The 13,290-nt window shown below is 39.1% G+C and overlaps 1 pseudogene; it reads left to right on the top strand.

Annotated features, from left to right (window-relative positions):
- LOC137274762 (uncharacterized) overlaps nt 1–10,105 on the top strand; it is a 44,869-nt pseudogene extending 34,764 nt beyond the window's left edge.
- Nucleotides 10,106–13,290: the final 3,185 nt, after the last annotated feature.

The raw sequence follows: 13,290 nt of genomic DNA, 5'->3' as shown, positions 1-13,290 counted from the left end.
TATATTTGTCCACCAAATATAATGTCAGGCTGGTTCGGCTCTTAACAGAAACTTAGGGACATACAGAATTTAGAGGTCGACATCACCAGATTGGCCCATGAGCCACTGCCTTCTGGCATAGGACTCTAGGTAAACGAATAGTAAATAAGTTCTGATATAAACATTCATTTCACAAATGCACAATGACATTCAACTGATGCAATAAGAATGTTGTCCACACGCAGGGCATGGCGTGACCAGCCGATTGATAGAACCGGGCCAATTCTACCACCCGTCTAGGTGAAGTCAGGGCCAAAGTGGTGTGTTGAGCAATAGGAACACGGTTCCAGGCCCCTATTGCCCTCAACCATCAGGATCCCCTCCTCCACCGACACAGGGCCGCAACCCACGGCCAACAGGTTGGTGGACCAAATATCCCCCCGGGTCCACAACGGGGGTGTAGGCGAGCTCTTGGCGTTACCCAGCACCCACCACGAGGAGGTGGCTCGCCACGGGTGTCGAATCATAACATTTAGTCCCGGGAATTTTGTTAAATAATTAGTTGACTTTGCATTTGTTTGTGACGGGTGTCCAACCTTTAACTCTTTTCTGCGGATTTATAAATATCGGAACTGGACAAGTGATAATCTTAGCAGCGATTTCTAATAAATATGAAACGCATTTGAGCTTGTTATTAGTGTACTCAGATCAATCTGTATAGTTAACTGTTTCCATGGGTGACGCAGTCAACGTTCATTTCACTTGTTACTTGCTGCGTCCGTTGGGTGAATGAGTGTGACAGTGAGTAAGAGATTGAGAGTGTACTTTTACTCAGCTGTTAGTAACATTCTAGCAATATCGGCACGTCGATAGGGCAGTTCAAAGACCTTTCGCCATTACTAAATGTTATATTGGAACATATTTTCATTGTAATACAAATTAAATTGTCCTGTTTATTTTCTGTAGGTGCTGGATAAATGCAGTGCCAACGGCGGATGTCTCGAGAAATGTCTCGAGAAAGCATCCCTGTCTTGCCAAGGGTGTTATGCAGGAGTTCCTGCTGACAGTGAAGTCCCGTAAAAATCCAGATCTCAAAATAACGCAATTTATAGCTGCCCTTCGATCCTGTTCACTCAAGAAGGACGAAAACAACGGGAACTTCTTAACTGACTCTGGCGGAAAAAAACATATCTTTACTTTCTTGTTTCAACTGGTATTCTCGCATTCCGTACAGTAGTACTATTGTATGTATCTTTGTGTGGTAATACCACCGCATATAACATGTGCATTTTTCGGAACGCCCAAAGGCCCATTGTTGGATTAAAGAGAATTGATAAAGGAGATAACAATAAATGACATATCGTTTATGAACCAATTTCCAAATGCTATCAAAACAACCATTTTGCATGACTGAATAATGAACAGCTAATTATAGATGGCAACTTATATACATGTGTACTAGCTCTTATGAAAATGACTTAATTTATCACTGATGTATATAATACATTAACTGAATAAAGTTTGTCACTTATTTCCTTATCTCAAGATGCCTTCGTGTTCTTTTGGGGTTGGGTAGATAAGTCAAGCTAATGAAATCGTTCACTACCCTTCTCAGATGGCTTCCACTCTGCATCAAATTATAATTTATTCCGTCAACGGGGTATCTACCTACATCACATATAAACGTCGGTCGTGAATCGTCATGGAGGTATGATAGCGACTCAATTTCGCTATAAAAGCCACTACTCCCGTCGTGTCACTCAATGTCTCGCGAGATCAGTTCGCTGAGAAAGAATTCATTTCTCTGCTGCAAATTAAACACTTTTCAATACAAGAAAAATAAGATTTTATCACAATATCTTTCATGTGCATGTATTTTGTGTAATCGAACATCTCAAAGAAACCTTGCGCAATGAAAAATAAGTATTGTATCTCACAATTCATTTCATTTTAATCATTCTTTTCTTTAGTGTCATAACCTCGCCAACAAATAAACGTAAGCAGAAAAATTTAAAAATCCAGTTATAAGTCATATTTTAACGGCTAAAAACCAGTGTCTTGTGAACATGAAAGCACACTTTCGTTACAGATCATGTATATAGTAGATATGTGTGTGTTGGGGGGTGTATTAAAAGACGTATATTCAAGTAATTACCAATGATCACGCTAGCGTACTGTGTACCACTATAACGTCGCCAAATCTAAAATCTACACATATCCTTATTCACAACAGATCGCTGCTTTCCTGTTTCAATGACAAAACTGTATACAATACTATAAATTACATTTAAAGTACAACTGTATTCATGACTCTGCAGCCTAATTTTGAGACTGTTGTCAGAACCATAACATATATGTTTAGCGACTTATAATGTACAAACTAGGATTGATATGCGTAACTAGTGGCACTCACTGTCAAACACTTCAAGGTCCCAAGACATCGCAATATGCATCACAATGCGGGTAACTATATATTGCAATACCATTTTCATGCCCAGACGCGACCCTACTGTAACAGACCACACACCCCTCGCCCCCTAATTTTAAACAAGTGAAGGTTATATAGCAACGTGTGTGTGTGTGTGTGTGTGTGTGTGTGTTTGTGTGTGTGTTTGTGTGTGTGTGTGTGTGTGTGTGGGTGGGTGGGTGTGGGTGTGGGTGTGGGTGTGTGGTTTGCTTCTTGTACCAGCACATTCTAATGCCGACTTTAGTTACTCAATAACTTGTAAATGCCGGGCACAAGGCAGGGTAACAACAAGTAACTTATATCAACGTCATTTATGTCACTTGGTCCCTACCACTACATCGTGAAGGCGACCCTTGTTTCCAAATTGGGAAGAAATACCCATGTGTCCAAGTGAATAACGTTGCAAGGAAATCTACATGCATTTCATGCATTAGTCGACAGAGCCACTTTCAATAGATTACACACGGGAAAAGAAGTTAGTGACTGAGTGAGTTCAGTTTTACACCGCACTCAGCAATATTCCAGCTATATAGCGGCGGTTTGTAAATAATCGAGTCTGGACCAGAAATACAGTGATCAACAGCATGATCATCGGTATGCTCAATTGGGAACCGATGACATGTACATGTGTCAACCACATCAGCGACCCTGACCACCCGAACCCGTTAGTCGCCTCTTACGACAAACATAGTCGCACTGTATGGCAAGTATGGATTGCTGAAGGCCTATTCTACCCCGGACTTTCAATGGTCGAACAGAAGTTATAAATAAGTAAAACCTTCAACTAAACAATAAATTCGTTCCAAATTACACGTATAACGAACACAAAACAGCTGTTATTGTTAGTTGTTACACCATTCTGACAAATCAAAGACACACTGATCACCCTTGATTATTTTGATTATTGTTGAAGTATTGTGCAACGACGTCAGTCACCTGTGTGTACTTTGATGTCATTTAGCCAATCAGCATGCACTGAAAACCCTCGGTCGTGTCCTGCATGCCTTACTCTGTTTGAACTCACTATTTCAAGAAGAAGCGTTAGCGTTTACTTTCATAGGCATTATGCACATTGAAAGTCATTTATGCTCATTATTCTGTTATCACTAAAAATCTCGGCGTGTAGCATTACAGTAAGGGCTGCACCATTACTGTGAAAACTGTAGCACTGTACAGTCAAGAAGCACTGCGTCATTAAATTAAGTAATGTGGCGTTACAGCAAGCGAACACTGTAGCATTCAGTTTAGTACTGTACCGTCACATGAACCACTGTAGCATTACAATAAGTATTGCAGCATTACAGTACTGGAGTGGGAGTGGGAGGTAAAATCGTGTGGGCCAGAGACACTAGTCAAACCCGGGTATGTATATTAGTGTTATTTACTTAGTATTTGAAGACATTTCCCAGTGCCATAATAGTTGGCTTCGTGTGTTGATATAGAACAATCCAGTCCCTGAGTACAGAAGAGAACGGGTTAATGCCAGAAAAGACCAACCAGATTCAGGCAAAGGGTATGCTTTTATCGTCGCAATTCAAACAACACGTACTGTCAAGCAGATGCTTTAAATTTATTCTGCTGTAATAGTGTTGGGGACACCTGCAGTTTACGGGTCCCTGCCTTCGGCAGTCACCCGGAAGTAGAATGTATTCTATAGTAACAGTAAGCGACGCGCGCAGCGCGTCATATATAAAAGAAAAGCACGCGAGAGCGGGCTGATCTCCGTCAGCAGGCATTTTAGACGAATGTAGAGGTCATTTTCGTGTTTACTGGTAAGAGTTTAGTTTAAAACTTCGTCTGAAAGTCTCTCTGAGTTTTAAACACGAATTTTAGTAATGCTCCAAAACATTAATCCAAATCCAATCGTTAGTAATCAAAGGGAAATCCTCATGACGTTCCTTTTCTCTGATTGGTCAAATGTGGACGCACGTGTCGAATGTTCCAAATAAGGTAGTGGGTTACTAGGAATGCCACAACTTGAATGAGATGGGATATGTGCATGCGACAGTAAATCATAGTAAGGAATTTGTGAATGCAGAGCATGGTGTGTGCACAAATAAAACTGAGAGTACGTGGAGAGTGGTGAAAGCGTCCCTGCCCAGGTATGGAACTGCGAAAGGATTGTTTGATAGTTCATCGTGAGGCAGATACAACAATATCCCTTATGATTCAAGATTCTGTCACTTTTGCTATCAAATGAATTTGTATGTAATTGAAGATGAAATACATGTTTTACTTTATTGTAAAGCCTACCTAGACATAAGAAAAACGTTTCTGGATAAATACTTGAAACACCCTATATCACAACACAGTTTTATGAACATTATGACTTCAAAAAATATAGATGTTATAAAAAACTTATGCCTATTTTTATATAATGTTGGGAAAATAAGAGATTCTGATGTATTTAGATAAACGCATGTAAATTCTAATTATATCTATGTTTGTATTTTGGGCCACTGGCCTATTACTGAATAAAATGTCTGTCTGTCAAAAATATTTACGTTGTTTTGATGATCCTTTTGTAACATTTCTTGCGTTTATCCGCCGTGCGTTTGACCCCCCCCCCCCCCCCCCCCAAAAAAAAAAAAAAAAACCAAAAAAAAAAAAACCATGCATACTTTAAAATGATTGAAATTGAAAAGAAAGAATGGTGTTCAGGATTCGGATGAATTTAATGCAAGCGGAGGTTTGTTCTTGTAATGTAAGTGAAGCGTTTTGATATTAGACATCAAATAAACTTACCTCTTTTTGTTTATTAGGAATAGAAAAGAAATGATAAGTAATATGTAAAAATAATGTAGGGGGGCATCTGCCCCCATAAAACCCCCCATTCTGTTGAAATATGAGATTGCAAAAAAATCACACATTCGGTTAGCAGTGGGAAATTGTATCGTGATCTTAAAAAATGAATAAACACTGCAATTGACAATACCATGACATAATACTGACCCTAAAATAATGTTGAGGAATGAAGGTCTTGAGCTGATTCTCGATTATAACCCAAAGGTAATTTAATAGGTCAAACAAGGCCATAAAACAGCGGCAGTTAATCGCCGGAGTAAACTAAAAATGGCGTCAGCGTTAGTGCTCGCTTCGATGTAAATATGGCTTCTGCGCATGCCTGTCGCGTACACTTCCGGGGACCCGTAAAGTGCAGTTTACCCTAGTTTTGTTACAAAAGACACTGTCTACGTATATATATGCTGTGCTGATATTTGTATTCGTTCATGTCCTATAAAGTTTACATTTAAAAGGATTTCCCAAAGAATACATATTTTTCATGCGAAGTGAATATAATTTTATCATTGTTTATCACTGTTGTTTTACTTTGAATGCTTTCCAGTAAGGTGTGGATTTTCTGTGAAATCACACGAATGCCACACATGGCCCTTGGGCACCTCACACTCACAGGAACCATAAAGGTTGTTGGGAGACTTATTGTTACCTTTCACCTGAAATCATATCTAAATTGCTGTTGCTAGGTCACATAGCCTGAAATGCCATTTGGTCGTTAGCAACACCAAACATTTTGTTTTATGAAATCATTATATTGTACTGAACATAAAATTAACATAACAAGGAAGTCAAAGAAAATATTATGTTCCCTATATCCAAAACCTGCATGAGTTGTAATATAAACGACGCATAAGTGAGAACGTACTGTAGTCCATTTGGCTTTTGTTATGTGATCTCAATCTCCGTACGGTTTTGCTTCCAGAAAGAGCATAAAAACATCATGTTAAATACCACCTTATTTACTTTGGAATGTTTCCAGTAAAAAGTGGACTTCCGACCAATTTCACTGGCGGTGAATGTTCGAGACCTCGATAACATGTATGCATGATGTATTATTTTTCTGCAACCAAGTATATTTGAAATCAACTCTTGCCGAGTTATAAAAGAGGAGGCTGTTTTAAGTGTTCTCTTTCTGTCTTCATTTGAAATATGTACACGGACCCTGTTTCGAGCATTATTTACTGTTGCCAAATGACACACGGAAATGGTTTTGTCGACTCTGCCGATAGCCATGAAGTGGTATTATCCCTGTATTTGTGGTGTTTGTTGAAATGGTAATGTGAGTGTTCTTTTTCTTTTAGTTTTGCACAATACTAACCAATACACCGAGCAGTGTCTTCCTTTTGACGTGACTCACCTACATCATCATTCCAATTCTACACAATTCTCCATATACTGTAGGTAACTTTTCATTCAGCAGATAATCCGCCAAACATCAATCCGGCAAGTTTTTTCCTCAAACTGTCGATCGGATTTTGACAGTTTTTAATTGTTTTTCTTGGGCAAAAACATATTAACTTATTTTTGAGTTTACATACTTACAATATTCGGGAAATATTTTCATCAAGGGATGCTGAACGGATTATCCTAACCTTTCAATAGAAATTGTCATTAGTACGGGTTACTAAATGTTTCATGGCATGTATGCCATCTTAAGTTTACAGTTTGTCTCTCCGCATCTTTGGACCTGGCTCGTCCCTGAAAATACTCACTCATACGTAACATCTCGTGCATTACGTCACCAGTCGAACGGTAATTTCTTTATGAATCACTTCTCGTCAGCCATTCACCAGACATACTCACACAATATTCTCTCTCGCTTTCCCACCTTCAGCCCTGTTTGCCTCCATCGATCAAATTTCATTGTCCTTTGTGTGTTGTGGTACATTATTGGAACCAGGCATGAACAGTTGTACTATCTTACCTCACACCTAAGTGTGTTCTGATTGGCTAAGCGTTTTTGTGTTATTTTCAGTAAACCCCGCTGCCAATGGCAACTCATTCAGCACTTTGTGGTAGTACTCCCTTATGACCAATAAAATGGACTTACGCATGATGTGCGGAAATTACCGATGTTTTGCGAATGCAAATCAAGGGAAGGGAGAACTCTAAATCTGTTTTACTTGTAAGCAAAATCTAGCAATGGCAACGAAAAGATTTGTACTTGTGCTTGAAACAATTCCGAATTAACACTTGTACATTTCATTAAACTGTATAAATCAGGCTCATGAATATTATGAATATTAAATCGCTGTTTATTAACATGTTCATATGAAAGTGCAACCGTAGTTCCAGCGTATTGACTATGGTACATTTGAAATTGTTTGTTGCATACAACTTGTGGGAAGCGTGTTCCACGCAATAGAACTTGTTCTATTTTCATGCGACAAATTGTATGATTATAGCCAATCATTGTCACGTGAAGTCTCCCCGGCCTTTTGTGAAATTTGTAAACAAGGACAACGCAGGTTCGGCCCATTAAGATAGACTTGACAATGGGAGACACCAAAAGGTTTATTTCTTAAATGTATCCCACATTTATTGTTCAGTATTGTGTTTTTTTTAAAGAAACGCATAATGTACATAAAATAGAGGGTATTTTCATATTGAATGACATGTTTAAATATTATCACCGTATTGACAATTTCGTCAGTAATAGGCCTTAGGCCCAAATACATTTATAGATACATATTTTACATGAAATTACTCATGCCTTACATAAAACACCTACCACAACATTGATTCAAGAATGTAGTACAAGATACCACTAATACAATGTTTTCAGACTCAGACTGAACGTACAAGTACATTTTTATTAACACATATCAAAATCATGATTATAATAATGAAGCATGTCACAGTCAATCCTGCGCATCAGTTTATGTACCAAGTTCCTCTCGAGATATCTGCCTTGAGAACATATTACTCAAAGAAACTCAGGAAAGAGATGCAATCAAGGAAAAATAGGGCAGGGAGAGATGAGGTGTACAAATCATCTAGGGATTGCTTCTCTATGTTGGACGCATTCCTGCAAGGTCAGGTCACTAGAAAATTTTGGGGAAAATAGCAATGTAGAAACAGGGCTTGATTTGGTTCGTTTAGTGCCTTGATACTTTCAATTGTTCAATGTAATAACGCAAAGTTCAACCTAGCTATTATGCTAAATTGCACCAAGTGTATGGGAACTGAAATCAAATGCATTGAAAAACGGAATCGAAGCATCGAAAGTACACACACGTACACGTGTGTGTGTGTGTGTGTGTGTGTGTGTGTGTGTGTGTGTGTGTGTGTGTGTGTGTGTGTGTGTGTTAAAAGTAGTTTCTGAAATAATAACACGACACGGATCTTCTACATGTTTCAATGTGTATCTTCGGTTAGAAGCGATGATGTGATTACAGAGAATTAATCACTTCTCCCTAAAAACACACAGATAAAGCATTGCATTCTAAACAGTGCCACTGGACTCTGGGTGGCGCAACTTGTTTTTAACCTCGGGTTGCACTTGGTGCAAGTACGTAAAGTCCTTTCAATCCAGTCGAAAAGAAAACGTCATATACTGACCATTATAGTCGCCATGGTTTTGTCTTGCACGGTAAGATCATTAATATGGACAAGTGTGTTGACTAGAGCACACGATCCCATTGCCAGTCAACTTGCCCAATCGTTATGAAGTAATCTGCCAATTCGTCCCTGATGTCCTTTGCAGACTGAGTGCTTCTGTTCCTACCCTGCTGAACAAGAGGTGCATCTGTGTTTGGCATCAACCCACCCTGCTGAACAAGAGGTGCATCTGTGTTTGGCATCAAATCTGAGTCAACACATTCTGTAGGTGTACTTATGTAATTCGCATCACACTGCGTGCGAAGGAAGTTGTGGAGTGCCACACATGTCATAACAATCAGTTTGCCTGCGTTCTTGTCAGCACTAAGACTTCTCTGAAAGACACTAATCTACTGGTCAGAATGCCAAAAGCGTTTTCAGAGACCCATCGTGTTCGTGATAACCTGTAATTGAATATTTTTTGTCATCACTCATAGGTAAGGGTAACGCTTCATGATATATTCCTTCAGTGGAAATGCACCATCCCGAACAATGAGAGAACACATAAGGAACTGACTCATATCTCCCCTCCAAGGGGGATGGACCAGGAATATATAAAGTGTTTGACTCATGAGTATGGTGTAATGTAGAATTGGCACTAACTCCTATTTGAGCCAACATCTACATAAGTAAAATTGTAATATGAATCTACTGGGGCGAGCAGAACTACATATAATATACACAAAATACTGTTATAAACAGTAATATTTCATTACACGGACTCTATTGGGAATCTAACACGCACGTCCCTCGAAAGCATTTCGCCATTGCGCAAGATAATGAGGTAGGCGGTCGCGTGGTCTCTTAACGTCGCACCCGAGAGTCTCTACAACGCACGGAAAATACAGCGGTATCTAGCCTGTTTGCTTACTGACTTCTGCCTCTGAGTTAGTAATGGGCGAGCAAGGTGATAAAGTTGCATGTTCTATGAAGGACGTGATTCAATTTGGAAAAACGCCCATCAACCATGGTGTAGTTATACACAGAAACGAACTGCTAATGACAGTTACCACAAGTCGAACAAATATGCTAGATGTGACACTGAATCTTCCGACAGCGCAAGTGAAGAATGTCGCGAAAGGAGCTGTGAATCTAGCGACAACGCTGAAGCGCTCGTATAATCTGACGAAAAATCTTGACGATATCACTGTCAAACCTAGCAAATGTGAAGTTCTAGCTGAATCGGACCAAGAGTTTGAATGTGTTCAGACGGGGCCAGATGTGAATGCCAAAGCTACTAGTGTGATTAACAAACGGTAGGACAAACGTCTCGATCAGAAAATCTTGAAGGATAAAATGAACAAATATATCCGACTAGGCAATACAGAGTTCATACGCACCGAGAGAGTGAATGGACCCATATGGAACTCGCTCTCAAACACTCATAAGCACCAAGATAATCGCATGCAGAATATTAATAAAAAAAACGTGTGAATCAGTGGGGGCAAGCGTTTCCTATTGCTTGAATGAATTATACTCCAAACCGAAACCTGAAGGAATGGACATGCAAATAACTCGTGAAACTGATGCTATGATTATGTTGGGTTCGATTCAGTATGATCTGTCTTTGAGGAGAAGAGAACTCATGAGGCCTAAACGTCTAATTCTGATCACCCTGTCACAGCTGTCTTAATTGGAGACGATCTTCAGAAGAAAATGAACGACGTTTTTGAAACAAATTGGGATAAAAATTCTACAAAGCTCAGTAAATGCATAAGTCACAGTATAAGGGAGACTACTCGTCCCACAATAAACAGTGGGATTTTCGTCAAGGAGGGAAACCCCCACATCGGAAACGTCCACAGACGTTCCGACCACGGATGACAAACAGTCAACAATAGACTCCTATTGATAATGTGAGCGTCTTTAGCATTCATAAAGAAATCAATGATCTGAAATGCTCTGTTGAAACAAATTTAACGAAATTTGCAAATTATGTCAATCAATGGGAAATGTTGAGTGAGTGAGTTAATATTTAACGTCACATCGGCACTATTTCAGCCATATCGTGACGAGAACATTTAGCAATGAAAACGACTGTTGTGTACATTATAAAACTTGTCGAGGAAGGACAGTACAACAACTAGAATATCACAATTAGCATTAGAACTAGTGTGGAAAGTTAAAACTGATATCGTTATATGGGCAATACAGTCTAAAAACAGGCTATAGATCGCCAACAACAGAAGGTAGATCAGCACACTAGGGACCATGGGGACTTACAGTACCTTTGCTACCTGCATGATCCCTAGTTGGATTTACACCATCCCCTCAGCAGCTGGCGATAGTAAGAAATTCTAGCCAAAAATTAAAATAACACAAATACTACACTTGAAAGTCCTGGAAAGTATACATTTACTTTGAAAACTTCAGGAGGACAATAATTTTACAATACTTTAACCCCCTTTGAGGGTACAGCCACTAATGATCAATGTTCCTAATCTATACTACCAACCATTAAAATGCAACTATCTCCAGAAGTATTGTAAAATTAGTGTCCTCCTGAGAGGATACGTAAGTCCCGAAACATTCAAACTAACTTTAAAGTTACGTATACCAGGCTTTCTAAACTTAGTATTCTTTTTGCTTTAATATTGGCTGGGACAATCGCTTTCGTACAATCGCCAGCAGCTGATGGTATGGTGGAAATCCAGCTAGGGCCCATGCCGGTAGCAAACGTAATGTAAGTCCCCATGGTCCCTAGTAAGGTTATCTACCTTCTTTAATTACAACGTCTTAATTTTCAATGCTAGTTTTATGTTTATATCTATGGTGTTATAGTATTTTCACTGTCCACCGCTGTCAGATTTTTGTACATACATTCGGTCCAAGTGTTAAATTTCTCGTCACAATATGGCTGAAATATTGCCGATGTGACGTTATATATTAATTCACTCACTCACTCACCCGACAATCAGCAGAGGTTATTACATCCCTACGGTTTACGATCAACTAATCAAACCTAATCAAGAATAACCTACCCTTTCCCACTGACTTCGTCATCTCTTATCACAACACGTGTCAATACACTGAACATCAACCTCCTGTATTGTATAAACTCACATCCCCGTCATGTATACAATTGTTCATAAGGGATAGATATTTCACTTTCAAAACAATGATGGATCTTTTTAATAATGTTTTTCATCATTTAATCATTGAAATTTTAATGGAGATAGATTTGTTAAATGAATTTCGATAAATGTTTTGTAAATAGATATATTTTTTTTAATTAGTAGGTCAGATTATCTGCTTTGATTGTTAGTGGCTGTTCCCTCAAAAGGGTGTTGAAGTATCGTAAACGTATTGTCCTCCTGAGCGGGTATGTAAGTCCCCAAACTCCCAAGTCAGTTTCAAGCTTAACGATTTTAAAAGTAGGATTTTTGTGATTTTATTCATGACTAAATTTGACTCCAATCGCCGGCGGCTGGAGGGATGCTGTAAACCCAGCTAGGGTCCATATAGGTTGCAAAGGTACTCAAAGTCCCTATGGTCCTTAATATGGTGATCTACCTTCAGTTGCTACTGATCTATAGCCTGCTCTTAGATTGTACCGTTGTCTTGAGGTATGTTCTTAAGATAGCGCACTAGTTTTAAATTAAGAGCTAGTAGTTTTACTGTCCTTTGATGATGTCCTTTGATGACAGGTTTTCGTGTAATAAATTTGTTGGGGTGAATATTGATGTAAACTGTTCTTGTCACGATATGGCTGCAATATCGCCTACGTGACGTTAAATTTTAACTCACTTACTCATTGAATTCTCCTTGTGAATATTTTGCTTGATGACGGTGTTAGAATCTACACCACATGTACTGCAAGAAAGAAGTTGTATATCCATAGAAGTCTTCATGCTCTTCAACTTCTAAAGTGCCACTTAAAAGGTTATGTCGGACAGGAGACGCAACTCAAACCTATTCACACATATATATTCATGTCAAGCTGAATATTGATGGACACCAATATTCGTGTAAATTGTATAAGCTTGTGTGTATGTATCACGCATAACCTGCAACTGAGTCGCAGTGTCACGTCATATGTTCAAACTTTCCTCTGATTTAATTAGAGCTCATCGTCATTGTCCGCCACGCCCTGGTGGTTTTCCGCGTCAATCTTACACATACCTGGTAACTTACGTATTATTTGTGCAGTGGTATTGTAGACAGAACCAGACAATCTGCCTTGACCGAAATGTTAAACGAACCTTGACAGTGAGTAAGGGTTTAGCAAGGAATCTCAAACCCAAGGACTCGGTATGTGTTTCGCGAAACGTGAATGGGGTTTGGATCACATTCCGAAACACATACATGTGTAACAATCGTTCTGAAAAAAACTTCACAGTTTGCAGCTGGGGTGATAGCACAAAGTGTCACCCTCTGTCGATGATTTGAAATAAAGTATTTTCTCCTTTGCTGGGCAACTGTTACAGTGAGTCTGTTGTTAACAG

The sequence above is a fragment of the Haliotis asinina genome, chromosome 2, assembly GCF_037392515.1.
Source record: "Haliotis asinina isolate JCU_RB_2024 chromosome 2, JCU_Hal_asi_v2, whole genome shotgun sequence".
NCBI lineage: Eukaryota > Metazoa > Mollusca > Gastropoda > Lepetellida > Haliotidae > Haliotis > Haliotis asinina.
The sequence above is the reverse complement of the archived record's forward strand: the minus strand, read 5'-3'. Positions and strand labels throughout refer to the sequence as shown.